The sequence below is a fragment of the Colius striatus genome, chromosome 25, assembly GCF_028858725.1.
Source record: "Colius striatus isolate bColStr4 chromosome 25, bColStr4.1.hap1, whole genome shotgun sequence".
Taxonomy (NCBI): Eukaryota; Metazoa; Chordata; class Aves; order Coliiformes; family Coliidae; genus Colius; species Colius striatus.
The window spans coordinates 561,464-575,998 of NC_084783.1; the positions used below are offsets into that span (position 1 = coordinate 561,464).

At 47.9% G+C, this 14,535-nt stretch overlaps 1 protein-coding gene across 1 annotated transcript in view; it reads left to right on the top strand.

The window, feature by feature from the left end:
* The first annotated feature begins 1,445 nt into the window (after window positions 1-1,445).
* Window positions 1,446-14,535, top strand: part of RFX2 (regulatory factor X2) — a 41,757-nt gene continuing 28,667 nt past the window's right edge. Inside the window, exon 1 of the mRNA XM_062015233.1 lies at window positions 1,446-1,518. The gene's annotated coding sequence lies outside the window, so the exon portion shown is untranslated. The remainder of the gene's footprint in view (window positions 1,519-14,535) is intronic.

Below are 14,535 nucleotides of genomic sequence, written 5' to 3' on the forward strand. Positions count from 1 at the left end.
GCTTAAAGCAAGTGTCTTAGCCACCTCATATCTACCAGTCACTTCAAACTTCAGAGGAATACCCAGGGTATAGGACTGAGTAGGCTCTGTGTGGCCAGCTCAGGATCAGTGAGGTCAATGTATGTTGGTGGGAGATGGAACTAAAAGCAAGAAGGACAAATCCCTGCTTGTTTTTAAAGCTATCCCTCCATTCATAATTTCTTCTTTAGGAGCAAATCTGTCTTTAACCTTAACCACAAAGCCATGCCCAGGCTCATCATCATCATCCTATCAAGGTCCTTTAGTTGCAAAGAGAAACCTCTCAGAATCTGTCCAATGGAACCATCTGAACTTTCAAATGTGTTGAAATTTGTCACCTATTAAAAAAAACAAGGTAAAAAAGAGGAAAATGACACAAACAGCAGTGACAGTGATTCCTTTGCTGTCTCTTTCTCAGGGACAGACACAAAACATCAGAAAACAAGAAGATTTGGCCTTTCTTTGCAAAAAGACCAGGACGAGGTGGCTCAGCGTGGGCTGGACTTCTCACAACTAGTTAATGTTCATTCCCAAGGAAGGGTTTGTACAGACTGATTTGTTATACTAGGAATCTGTACCTAGAGGAGGATCCTACACCTTGCAGGGGCAGAATTTGTGATGCTCCCTACAAAAAGCCTGTTTTCCCCCAAAATCAAGGAATAAAAGCCATCCTGATGGATATTTTAGTCTGGATACACTCAGGGCACCCACCAGAGCTTTGCTGGCCAGCCCAGGCCGTCATGCCCAGGCCGCAAATAGTACCTAAGGCTACAAATCCCCTTCTGGACACAGCAGGAGTTTCTCCTGGTCACTCAGGGAGGGGATTCCAAGGAACCTTCACCTGAAACGTGCTGAAATCGCCTCCCCCAGCGCTGCTGGTGCCTCAGGTCACACCCTCACGGGGCCGGGAGCCCCTTCCCCTGGCGACTGCACGGCCCGTGGCGATGGGAACGACGTCCTGAGGAGAAACCAGCGGCAGCTGAGCCCCGAGCCCGCCCGGCCGTGTACGCGGCTGCTCGGGAGCGCACGGGAACTGTTGCTTCGTTGGTAGCTGCGGGGGAAAAGGCGCTTTATCGGGGTGCGGGAGCTGCGGCCTGCCCCGGCGCCGCCTCACGCCGCCGCCCCTCCCGCCTCAGCCCCTCTCGGTCCCGCCGCGCCCCGCGCTGAGGCGCCAAAGCGCCCGCCAACTCTCCGCCCCGCCTCCTCCCCGCCGCCATTGGTCCGCCCCCTCTTCGCCCCGCCCCCTCCCCGAGTGACAGGCAGCCGCGGAGCCAATCGCAGGCGGCGCTGCGCTGGCCACGCCCCTTCCCCCGCCCTGAGGCGGCGCGGGCGGGGCCGGGCGGTGACGTGCGGGGAGCGGGTAGCAACAGTTGCCTCGAGACCCGGCGCCAGGCGCCATAGTGACCGTAGCCCTGGAGACTGTTACTTGCCAACGGGAGCAACGCGCGGCCCCGGCGGCCGGAGCCCAGCGCAGCCCGCGGCGCCCGGCGGGGAGGGCAGGTGAGCGGGGGCGCGGCGCCCCGCCGGCGGGTCCGGCCGCGGGGGTCCCACCCGCTGAGGGGGACCGCGGCGGGGTGGATTTGGGACGGGGGGGGAGCCGGCCCGAGGCTCTTGGCGGCCTCTGCGGGAGTTGGTGAGGCGGGAGGCGGCAGCGGACACGGGAACCACCCCCCCTCCCCCCGCTCCGGTCCCGCCGGCCCGGCCACAAGCGCGTTCCCCCGTGCTCGGCCGCCCCTCGGTGCTGCCCGGGGCTCAGGGAGCTCCCCGCGCCGCCCCCGGGAAGTTGGGAGCGGGGGACACAACACGATCCCTCCGTCCCCGCCTCCGCCTCTGATGCCGCTGGCCGCGGACACCGCCCGGAGCGCGGCCGGCCCTGCCCGGGGAACGCGGATCCAAGCTGCGGCGTGGCGGGGGCGGCGGCGGGGAGGGGGCAGCATCCTCCCCGCCGGAACCAACTTCTCCCCGGGTCGGTTTGGGGTTTTGTTTCCCTTTCACTCCTTTCTCTGAGCGTCAGGTTTGCTTCGGAACAAGCGTTCGGGAACAAACCGCGGCTGCTACAGACCGCGCCGGGCTCCGGCGCCTCTCCCGGGGTGGTGGGAGCTTGCGAAGAGCCGGGTGGGAGCTGGGCGGAGGGGACTCAGCCCAGGCAGCCCCAGTGCCTTCTCGTTCGGAAGCTTGCCTACGTTGTTGTGTTGTCTCCGGTTTTTTTCCCTCCGGGATTTTCCTCTTACTGGGATGAGGGGTTGATTTCAACTCCACCTCGTCCCATTAGTTTGCCAGAGCTCTGAAATCCCAGCGCTTGCTTTCACGCCGGGCTCAGAAACGAGCGAAAAATGCAGTAAGACCTATTTTTAAGCATCTGCCAGCTATTCTTGCCTTGCTTTCTCCCGTTTGTTTTGAATAAAGTATGCTGTGAAACGAGACTCATCTGTTAAAGCAGGATTTTGTCTATGTGCCTGTTTCAAGCGTGAGTTCCAGCAGTCTGATTAAGTCTTTCCATTCTTTTTGCTTAGATACTTCTCTAAAGTTTGGGGCTTTTTTGGGGGAGGGGTTGCTATTGAAAGAAGCAAGTTTTACTAATTAAAGAGCAGAGTGGAATAAATAATCATTCCATTAAATCTACTTTATGTTTTTGCACTTGGCACAACCTTAAACTGAGCTCCAGATTCATTTGGTACTCAAGGCATTTTTCATCTGCTTCTGCCCAAACTTTTCAGCTCTCTCAGATACAAATCATTTGAGAATAATTGCTGTCTTTAAAGAAAAATCAGCCTCTCAATATCTGTATCCCAAAGACAGGGATTCCTTCTTTGCCTCTGCTGTTTGACTTTTTGGTGTGGGTTTGTTTCAGCTGAAGATGAATTCAGTCGTATATCAGGTTGTGGTTTAGAATCAGATGTTGAGTGGAGGGCTGTCATTGGAAGGTCTCTCGTGGTTACCTTTTAGGACGGGTTCAGTCAGCCTCTGAAGGTACCTTTTTCAGTTGAGGGAGGTTACGATGAGCAAAGTTGGGCTTGTAAGTGGGTGAAGTTGAGCGAGGAAAACCTCACTTGTTGGCTATCTGATGTGGAGCCTGGGATGTGGCAGCTCCACCACTGACACTCATTGCTTTCATTTTTAAAGTCTTAGAGCACTTTGAAAAGAAAACAACACATCCAACTGGTTCTTTACCTTTCAATAGGCCTGTCCCAAGGGACCTGAAATGCAGTTTAGTTCTGTGAGGTGTTTTGCATGTGCCTTTCGGTGTACACAAACGTGGGCATGTCCTGTTTGGTTTTAAGCTGTCCCCATACTAATGAGGTTTGGAAATACAGCATCTGGGTTCTCAGGTGTCTGCAGGATCTTGGCTGTAAGGGGTGAAAACCCACGCAAAAGCAAGCAAGAGGTTGACAACTGGAATTTCTGTGTCCTCACTTGCTTTCTGCAACATGGGAATGATCCCAATGCAATCCTGGTGCTGATAAGGGCATCTGCTGCCACAGAGGAATGTGGGAGCCAGGTCATTCAGACTTCATATGGGACCCCCCACAGACAATCCCTGCTTTGCATTTCCCTGCTGTTCCATTTGCATCTCATTCTCTCCTAATACCTGTCCTGGAGTCCCTCATACCAGCTCTGTTTGCTATGGAAAGGTCCCAGCCAGCATGAAATCCGACAGCAAATGGAGAGAGGGTGTAAGAGGTGCAGCCACGGCTCAGTGCAGCAAATTAGGGTCAGATCTGCTCTTTCAAAGAGCATTTTGTAGATTTGGCATAGACATTTGTAGATTTGGTATATAAGTGAAGGTTCATCTTCATCAGGAAACCTGGCACCACGGGTTCTGCAGAGTCCCCTGCAGCAGGGTGACAGGGAGGGATGGGGTGACCCATCTCAAGGTGTCAGACTGAGTGTGTCCTGGATGGAGTCACAGTTAAAGTGTGTGTTATGTATGTGAAGGTACATTAAAATCCCCTTTTGGTATGTTTTTGCAGGTGTACATCTAAAAGAGTAAAGTAAGGCCATAATTGCTGAAGACACGAGCAGCCAGTGCCACTGGTGTGTGTCCTGGCTGTCTGCTGAGGTCAATTCTGCAGTCGAGAGCATTTTCATTGCCACTAAATGTCACCTCTGTACTGGTTCCCCTCTCTGTGACAGCTTCTTCAGGGCTGCTCTAGATGTAAAGCCTCAGTCAGCAGTTAATAACTGTAGCTTTTCCTAGCTGGGTCGCAGTAAGTAGACGGCGCCAGTCATTGTCTTTAAATAGTCTCACGCTTGTAACACCTCAGAGCACTGACAGCTGCTACATTTAATCACAACATGTTTTTGTTTAATGCAGACCTGTAAATATTGCTGTTTTAACGGATTCTAACAGATTTCCCTCGTTCAGTTTTAGTGCTCTCGAGCTAAAAGCGTCCTGTGGCGTGCGGAGACGCAGCACGGGGCGGGGGGGCACTGCTGATTCAACAGGCGTTATCTTCCCACCCGACTTCTCAGCCCAAGTTTCTCCTGGAGGCTGATGAGTTATATTTAAACTAAGTTTCCCCCCTCTTTCCCTCCCTCCCTCAAAACAAATGCCGGTGCAGTGATGGTCTGGACGGCCGCCAGCCCCAGCCAGGCGCTGCCCAGAGCCGCCTGCCAGGGCTTGCCGTGGGTGCTGCAGAGAGCAGCTCCTCACCTCCCCCGTGTCAGCGCCTGCAGCTCAGTCATGAGGGATTTCAGATAGCTGAAACATATGCAAGGGGTTTTTTTCTGTGATCTATGCTTTGAGACTTGGTGTTTTCTCTTATTTTGACTGGCAGTTAGGAATTCCTGTCTTCAGACATTCACAAATCCACCTTGTTGTCTAAGGACGTGCTGGCTTCCTCACCTTAGTCTGTTTCTAAGTAGCATTATGCCCGAAGTACAGAAATACACAGCAAAACACTTCAGTGCAAGCCATTTACCCCTTAATACACTGATCAAAAAGGAATCCTTTCCTACAGGTCACTAGCTATAGCACAGGAGGTATGGGGGCAATTATTTCAGGGCACATCAGAACACAAACTGTTTCCAGTTAGCAGGTAAAGGGAAAAAAAACAACCTCACCTTCAGTTTTGGGTCATGATTTTCTGAAGCATGTTTGCATTTCACCCAGCTAAAACAGAAGGACTAGAGAAGTTGAAATTTCCTTATGTTCCTCAGTTCATCTGACTTGTTAAAACAAATCATCCTGATGTGTGTACGTGTGATTTCATGTCAAAGAATGCAAAAATCTTCCTCTTCTGATCATATTAAAAGAAAAAAAAACCCACTAAGAAACAAAAGCACCAAAACTCCCAACTCACTTTTAGATAAAAAGTTGTGTAACACTTAATAAGCTGTGTGTTCCTGGAGGTTTACCTGGCTGCTGACATTTCCAGTCAGTTCAGAGGTACCAAGTAGCAACAGCTTCTGTTAGACTTGTTATCTAACACTGGTTGAAGCCCGTGGATGTTTGAGCTGTTACAGTGCCAGGAAGCCTCAACCTACCCTGACAATCCATTAGCTGGGTGCAGTACAGCAGTTCAGTGAGGGGCTGGTCTCTGCCCCAAAGTGCTCACAGTGGTTTCATGGAAGAGGCAGAGCGAAGATTATCCTATGACCAAGATGAGAATGAATTCTTTTGTGCTGGCAGCATGTTTTATCTGTCACAGAAACCTCCTCTGCCTTCCCTATCCAAAACATTCCAGGGCCATGCCTCATCAGCTGCTGCTGCGTCATCTCGGGACTGTAGGGAAGGGCTGTAGCCACAGCCCTTTGTTACTAGGGCTAAGTAAAGGATCTGGGGTTCAAGTTACTAGGATCCAAGTAAAGGATCTGTAGGCTGTAGAAGATCCATAACCCTTTCAGAGTTCAACTGCACTGAGAGCAAAGGCCTTGCTGTGCCTTCAGGGAGGAGCTGTGTGAGGTGTGAGTGACCGCCTCGGTGCCTATGGAACAAACTCCAAACACCTACTTTGTAGAGGGGATTTTTGGAAGTCAGTATGTGAGGACAGAGCATCCACACAGTATGGGCCCAGCAATGTCTTTGTTTATTCCACTGGATCTGTTGTCATGGTGGGTTACAGCCGAGCTGGGGAGCCTCTCTTAAATACAAACTGTGGGCTGGGTACTTTTCTGCATCTTTTTCACAGATGCAATCACTCCTAAAAACATCATCTGCCTTATTGTAATGCTCAGGAAGGTGTAAGTCCCCTTACTGTTGCCCTGGAGGGAAGTAGGCTTTGTCTTTTGCTGCACAGGTACCATGCAAGCTCTGTCTTGGTCTCTCATTTGTAAGAAGCACTGCTCATCACTCCCTCCATGGGGACTGCAAGGAGACATTTTACTATCAAAATATATCAGGGTGTGTCTATCAATAAAAATCTCTCTGTGTGTTTATGCAGGCCCTGGGGCTGGATCTGTGTATGTGGACATACAAGGACATTTTAAATATATATACACATGTATGCACACATGTGTGTGTATACAGGTATATAGAAATGATGACAGTGTAGTTCCAAAAGCATGCCATGCTGAAGGATACTTATTCCACATTTCTAATGCATCTCTTTGCCACTGGAGCCCTTCCTTGTTGATGTTTCCTTAGACCCTCCCCTGGGACTGTGCTCTGAGGCCTAAGCTGGTCCCTGGTCTAGCAAATCTGATCTTTTTCTGACCCAGAATCTGCATTTATTGGTACTTCTGTTTATGAAACCTTACTTTGCTTGTTCCATGCTTTCATTTCCATTTTTCCAGAAGGCAAAATATTCAGTACCTGCCTTTTTTCCAGGAGCCAGCAAGCTGGGATGGGTAGGCTTGTTCATAAACTCTGTTCCATGTTACTCTGTTTGTGGTACCTTCTGAGGAATACTGAATAGTTTCAGTGACACTCCTTCTCTTTGCACGTTTCAAGAGACAATTTGTGTTGTGGGCTGCATTTTTCCATCTGTACTCTAACTTCATGTCCTTAGAACTCAAGCTTTTTTTCCTTAAATGCTACCAAATAACTAAATGAATACATCATACCTTGCAATTCTTATTCATGTTCCCTGAAGAAATACTTTGGGGATGAGTCTCTTATTAGTCTATCATTAAGGAATTTCTGTGGCAGCTTTCATTTTGGCCAGCTACTTGGTTGAATTTATGTGATGATGTTGGACAACAAAATGTGTCCTGGTGAACATTTTGAATGCATCTCCTGATTTCTAACTGCTTTCTTCACATATGAGGATTGAATGACATGATGAGCCACAACATGATGCTGCATTTCCACTGGAGAAAAGTAAATTGCTTATGGATGAATGTCTGCTCTGCACCTCTTGCCTTTTAGCCATCGTGGGCTAATAGCAAATTGAAAGTTGGTAAGAGCTGACAGCTTGTGGCCTCTCTGCAGGAGTTTTTATGCCTTTTTTTCCTATCTATAAGAACTTTACTAATTTTCTTGCAACAGAAGGTTAAGGGTTGAGCTGCAGCCTGTTCCCTGGAAGTATGCTTTCCCCTCAAATCAAAAGTAGCCTGTGCTTCTAAGCTATTTTGGAAGGTGAACTAACCTCTGTCCTCATGCCATTTTTTGAGTCTATAGCAACAGTGAGCATTTTCCCACTGCAGAAGCACAACTGATGTTCTCCCTTGGACACCTGTGCACACACAGGCAAAACTGGAGAACGAGGCTGCAAACAGCATATCAAACCCGTGTTTCTTTCCCCTTTTTAAATGGCTTCTAGTATCACTGCTGTAGCTGTCTCTTTCCCAGTGACACCAAAATCTCTTGTGAACTTCGTATCAATTGCTTGCAGTACTCCTCTGAGTGCCTTTCTTGAATAGTATCTTTGAAGGATCCCTCTGTAGCTCGGTGTTGGTGTGGGAGGGTGAGCTGATTGACTTCTTTGGCTTATAGTGATTGTAGAGGAAAGATAAAAACCCTGCCATGACTGCTCAGCTGAACAATGTGCATTATTTCTACTGGAGTGCCTTTTGCCTGAGCTACGTAAGTGCAGATGCAGAGAAGATGATGATGATGTTTTTCCTCTTTTCCCTCCATCTGCACAGAGCAGAACTTCTCTGCTGAGAAAATTGTCTTACTTGATTTTTAAGCCCTGCTATTAATGCCTGGAATGTGTATGAGAGCACTGAACCCAACCCAGTCACTTTCAGTTTACAACATGCTAAAGAAGAATAGAAATTGACCCTTCTGTTCTGGAAGATTGAACTGGAAGTTCAGGATTAACAAAATCTACTCTGTTTCCCCCCTTTGAAACAGGCAGATGGGATCATTTTAACAGAGAATTTGCTGAAGTTTATTTTGACTGAAGTCTGATGTCACACAGCATCCCAGGCAAACATTTAAGAATAAGATACCATATTGCTGACTTACAATGCTCTGGCTGCTGGTTTAAACTAACTATGGTTAAAAAATCACTTGTATTGGCAAAAGTTCTGTTAGCAGAACAGTAATTGTTTGTATATAGTATTTGAAACCAGTTGTGTTTTCTGCTCTTACGTTAATGGAAAGCATGTTTTGACATCCTCCCCTTAGCTCTCTGACTAAACTGTCTGGATTTGGAGTTCCATCTGGCTTCACTGAAGAGGCTCTTCCCTCTATCCCCACTGAGTATCTGCTCTGTGAATAAAGGAGCCACAGAGAGGTTTTTTTAGAGAACAAATCGTTCTGCTTTGAAAGTTAGCAGTGCAGTGGTGTTTCCTGGCTACCTGCAAAGAGAAGTACCCTTCTGGTCCCTGAGCCAATGCTACTGTAGGGAAAGAGTGTGTAAAGGTGTAAAGCAAAGCATACCTGACCTTCTCATTGCTTGCTAGATAGAGGCTTGGCTCAACATTGCCATTGCTTGGCAGCTTGTGTTTTGACTGCAGTGGAGTCCTTCTGCATCTGAAGAAGGGATCTCATACCAGGACCTTCTGGTACCAAGTCCTACTTTGGATCTGGACTCCTTCCCAGGCTCTGTGTGGATGCTTCTCTCTGCTTCAGCTCACCATCTTCTGCTGTTGCTCAGTTTGCAAGTGGAGGCATTCTTAGCATTCCTTCCAGTCTGCATGGTAGCTGCACAACATCTAATTACAGTTCTCCACAACAACTAGCCAGCAAATTAACATTAGAATGGATCTTAAGGTTTTGTAATTACTCAAAAATGTCACTGGGCTGGAGGAGTGCTGCACTCTGCCTGTCAGCAGCCCATCCTCCCAGGGCAGCAGGCTGCAGCCCCTTCCTTCTGCCTTTGGAGTCTTCCTGCAAAGGAGAGTTTTGTGGTCCTGAGGTCCTAAGCAGCACCTTCCTCCTCTATTATTCTGGTAACTGCTTTGGGTACATGAGTGTCACCCAAGCTGGGGACCAGGCCATCGAGGGGAGCTGAAAATGTTGCTGAGTTTCCTTCCTGAGCTGAAGCATCCTGGCCATTTCTAAACACTGACAGTTGCTACTTAATTTGTCCTCTCCCAGTTTTGATTTTTTTTTGTTTCTTCAGGCCAAATGTGTGCTGAAATTTCTGGAAGAATTGCCTGTGGCAAAGATGGAGATGGTATTTGCAGAACTGGTTCACTGGGAGCAGGAAGCCTTGCCCTTGGGCAGAGCAACAGCATCTTTTCTGCTGTATCACTTGCTTTACAACTTTGTGACTCGCCCAAACCAAGGCTTTGTTTTCACAGGAGACTTACCACTGTGGAAGGGCTGGAGGCAGCAGGAGCAGTGGGGATGTTTGCATTGCTTGACTTAAATCAGGATAAAACTTCAATCAGGATTTAAACCCCTTCCATAGGCAGTGCAGAAGCAGTTAACTCCAGAGGTTCACTCAAAGTGACTAGATCTCCTGGTACATGAAAAAAATGAGTTCTTCAGCTCCTAATGAGGGTAGGTGGGGTAAGTGGCTAATGCTGGATGTTGGAAACCCTATACTTCCCATAATCCCTGCATCAAGAGCATCCTATAGCTTAACTGAGTCTCTTCAACCTTCATATGGCTTTAACTGTGTTTCCACGTTAGTTTAGCCAGCATTCACTTTTGGGGAAAGAAAGGTCTGCTATGGATTGAGGTTGCTGCCTTTTTGTAGCAAGAGAGGCAGGAAGGAAATAATAGTTAATAATGCATATGAGCAGCAATGCTGCTGGGGTTGCCTAGCAGCCAGTTAGACAAGCAGGAGAATAAAAAGGGCTGGCTGAGGGAATGTGGCTGGAACTGGTTTCTTGGTTTGTGGGTGGAATCTGACCCATGCAGTCCATTTCTTTTATGAAAGGGGGAAGGAGATGGTGGAATTTACCACTAATGGATATTTTAGCTCTGTCAGATCATCTCTATCCACTCCCTCACCCCCATCTGTTTTCCCTTTTACAGTTTTTTCAAGTGTAACTTGGAGAGCTTTAGCCAAAGGAAGGTGTTAAAGTTTTGTAGGGTTTCTGGAGATGGAATGGGCAAAAAAACCCTCTCACAGTGACTTTTTCCTTCTATTTAGGACGATATCTCTAGCAGTCTGGAGATCATTAGCATTTCACTGCCTCTTCAGTATACCACAGTAAATGCTGTACAGACTGGAAATAGCTCCTGCAGTCACACTTAACGTTTCTAACATTGCTGTCTTTCTTGTGAGAAGTGGATGTACATTTCATTTTCTGGAAAGCAAAAGTAGAAAGATACTTTGGGGAGGGAAGAGGGTGGGAAAGGAGGCTGAGCTGCCATATGATTGTAAATAAACTGCTCCCTCCTCCATGAGGCCAGACATTCCCCAAGGTGTAAAGTTGGATTAAAAACCACTAGGAGGTAAAAATAAGGAAGGCTGATTGTTTAAATAGTGACTTTCTGAAACTGGGTTCTTCTTTTTACTTTTTCAGTAAGAGTTGGAACACTGGAAACCTTTTTCTTGTCAGGCTTAGCTCTGTGGGAGTAACAGGACTCCAGCAACAGAAACTCTAAAATCCCCCACTAGTATCCTCACTTGAGATGAGAGGTGTCAGCTCTCAAAGTGTTTTCCTCATCCCAGCAGTAACTTTTTAGCACATTAAAGCAGGTGTGAGAGCACTTAGAAAGGAATAAGAAATATGAAGAATCTTTAATTTGCCCATCTTAATGAGGAATAAGAATAGTGTCTCTTTCAGAGAGCTCTGAAATGAGTTGATGGGTCAATGCTAGCAAAGATATCACTCCAGTAACTGTGGTGGAAGGACCAAGGGGCTCTAGACAAAAAGTTTTAGGAGTTTTGGCTTGCTTGTTTGCAGGCTGGTGTTTGAGGAGATCAGAGTTATCAGGAGGTTGGTCATGTTGATCTACGCTGCTTCTGCTGTCATGGCAGAGATGTTCCTCCTAAAAGAGTTATCTCCTAAAAGTCCTTTACTTGGCCAAATGTTGCCATGTTAAAGCATCTTTTCACCTTATTTCACACAGCTTGGACATTTCAAGTCTACCATAAGGCAATGGGTAGAATGGGTAAGGATACTGTAAGTACAGGAGCTTGGTTTGAGTTTACCTGTTTGCATGATGGGTACAAATGCTACCAGGTCACCTCAAATAGCTGCAAGTGCTGTGGATTTTATCACTTGTCTGGGCAGATTCCTCAAGTTATGCCATTTCCTAATTTCCAGTTGTCAGTTGCAAGTTGCCAAGCTGAACTCTTGGCTGCATTGAATGATTTGCTGTTCTGAACAGCACAAGAAAAAGATTCATCTACCTCCTGCAAAACATTCCTGGATCTGCTGCTCTCATGCAAGAGGCACACGAGTCCCCCTGCGAAGGACAGAAATGCAATCAGATGCTAGAAGGCCAAGGAGCAGCTTGGGGGCTGAGGTCAGCAATGGTTTGAAAACAAAAATAACCCCTAAAGAACAGAATTTTTGAAAGCCCTTATTTGAGAAGTGCCCAGCACTCTGACTTTTTAGTTTTCATCCAGTGGATCAGTGATTTCTGCTTCCTTTTAAATGTCAGAGAAGCTTCAGAGGCACTGAAAGCCCCTCCATCCACACCTGGAAATCAGCAGCTTTCAGTGAGAGGCTTTCTCATTGATCACCCTGAAGGTGAACTGATGTGATGCTTCCATTTAAAAGCTGGAGGGACAAATTCTGCCCAAACTGCTCCTATTGAATCTGGGAACCTGTGACAGCAGCAAGTGGCCTTAATGATGATTAGCAAGCACAGCAGAACTTTTATGGTTCAGATCACAGCCCTGCAGCCAGGACAATGTTTCCACCAGCCCAGCAAAAGCCCATCTCAATTCTTTATTTCCACAGAGAACAAGTTGTCCCTTAAAATCCTGTGGTAATAAGATGTTGCTTATGATTAGTTGTCTCCAGTTTTAATATATATTTTAAAAAGCAAAGTAGGGCATTTAGATCAGTCTCCCATGTCCCTAGAACAGAACCACTGAATCTTTTCTAGTGACTTTCTCCTCCTCAAAACCTGCAACCACTCTCTCAAATTCTTCTTTCCCAGCCAGATTACCATTCCCTGGACTCAGGGATACCAGCAAGAAAGGCAAATCTGGTTTAAATAAAATAAATCCTGGTTTTAGAGGATTTAAATTCTGCTGGGAAACTTCGAGGAACCTACAAGTGGAGGGGGGAGGGGGTGGGGAGAGCAGCTGAAAGAGGGCTCGTTCAGGGCTGCTGCTTCCCCGGGCTCTGAGGGAGGCACATAGAGCTCTGCACAATGAGTAAGAACTACGTTGTGCCAAAGAGGTGAACTCCTTAATAAGGGGTGTGTTTTTTTTAACCACAAAATTGTTCCTTTCCTGGGCATCTGCAGAGATCCAGGCTGAAACATCGAATAAACCCCAAACAAAGAGCAAACCCCGCAATCCTCATCCCGCCTCCCCCCCCGGCCCCGGCAGTTACTATAGCAAATAAATTATTTGTCAGTCCTCCCGGGCTTCTGAAAATACCCGCTGACATATTTAGTGTGCGTTCGCGGCGGGGATGGGGATGTTTGGTTTGGGAAGCGCTCCCGGCGTTGCCCGGCAACGCGCCCTGAACACGGGAGGGGACCGCGTTGTCCCTGGCAACCGCTGTTGCTCCCCAAACAGCGCGGGTCCCGGAGCCTCCCCGAGCATCGGCCTCTTCCTCCGGCTGCCGATGGCTTTGAGCTCGTTCCTCCGACGCCAAAACACCTCAGAGTTCTCTCAGAATTAGGACTAATGACAACTCCCCCCCTCGCTGTTAGTTTGTGATTCGAAATCTTCCCGCTCTGCTCGATAGACTCCAAGCGTGATCCTCATCCCAGGATGAGCTTCAAAACTGCAGCTTTGCCTTGCCCACTTAGGGGATGGATAAAATGAAGTGGTTTCTGGGTGTTAGCTGACCTCCCTCTCCAGCCAGACTACAGGCAGACAGTTTAGTGGGCTGAATGGCAGAAAGCCACCCACTCTTATCTCCAGGCCAAAAATACTGCCCACAGGAATTTATTGCTTGGGTAAAAGGTATAACTTGGTGAATTCTAGTTTGGTAACAGTCTATTCCCTATCTTTGGAAGAGCAGGAACTATTAGAGCAGTGTACTGTTGTTGCAACCCTTTCATTTCTCCCCTTCATGTAGCATACAGCCTGTGCTGTTGTTACCCTACCAAAACCACAGCAGTGCCTTTCTCCAAGTGCAGAATATACACATACATATCCCCAAACTGCATTTCTGGGGCATCTGAAGCAGCTTTCTAGTTTCTTTGCCTTCCCAGGAAGAATTGCATGTCTCTAGATAGTTTGTGTTTTCTGTCTGGGGCCTTGTTTAGCCCTGGACTCTGCAGTGCCACTCACCAATAGCTGCATGAACCTTACATTTCCACAGGAAGGGAAAAAACCCATCTCATTCCTCCCTCTTTGCTGGTAGCTGTGCACTGGTCTGGAAAGCAGTTGCTTCTGTCCCATTACTTGCTGAAACATGCACTGGAAACTGCAATGGAACAGCTGAATACCAACTACAAGGCTGGTTTTGGGACCTGCCCCCCCTTGCCAGCCTTTGGCTTGCAAATGCACTCAGGCAGCCTAGATTTTGAACTTGAGGCAGTTTTACTGCACATGTAGAAGCAGAATCATCGACAAGCAAATGTCAGACTCTTGTGAGAGAGGTTTGCACATCCCCATGAGGCTGTTTTGGTGTGGCACCATCGCAGTAAGGGCGATGTGGAGTGCAGGAGCAGAGCCCAGACCTCTGTGGTGGTTCCTTCCCAGTAACACCCATAGCAGGTCAGGGTGATGTTCCTTGGGAGTGTGAGAGTTAGCACAGCCTGGGAGAGCTCATGTGCAGGCAGTGTGGTCAGAGCTCATGGAGGTGTTTGAGAGACAAAGAAACTTGCCTTTAGTGTCAGGAAAAAGCAGACAAGCCCTTATCCTCATACCCACCCAGCTGCTACCTGCCTTGCAGAGGGAATACCGACCACTTCTTATTTTTCTCCTTGCCCCAAGTCTCCTTTCTGGCTTCTCAAACTCCCCAATACAAGCCCACAGCAACACTAACATTCATGACCACTTATTTATACCACGTTTCAGTCCACCCCATGGTAGTGACCTCCAGAACACTGACAGCTGATGCTCTAAAATCATCTCTGAGCAGCCACAG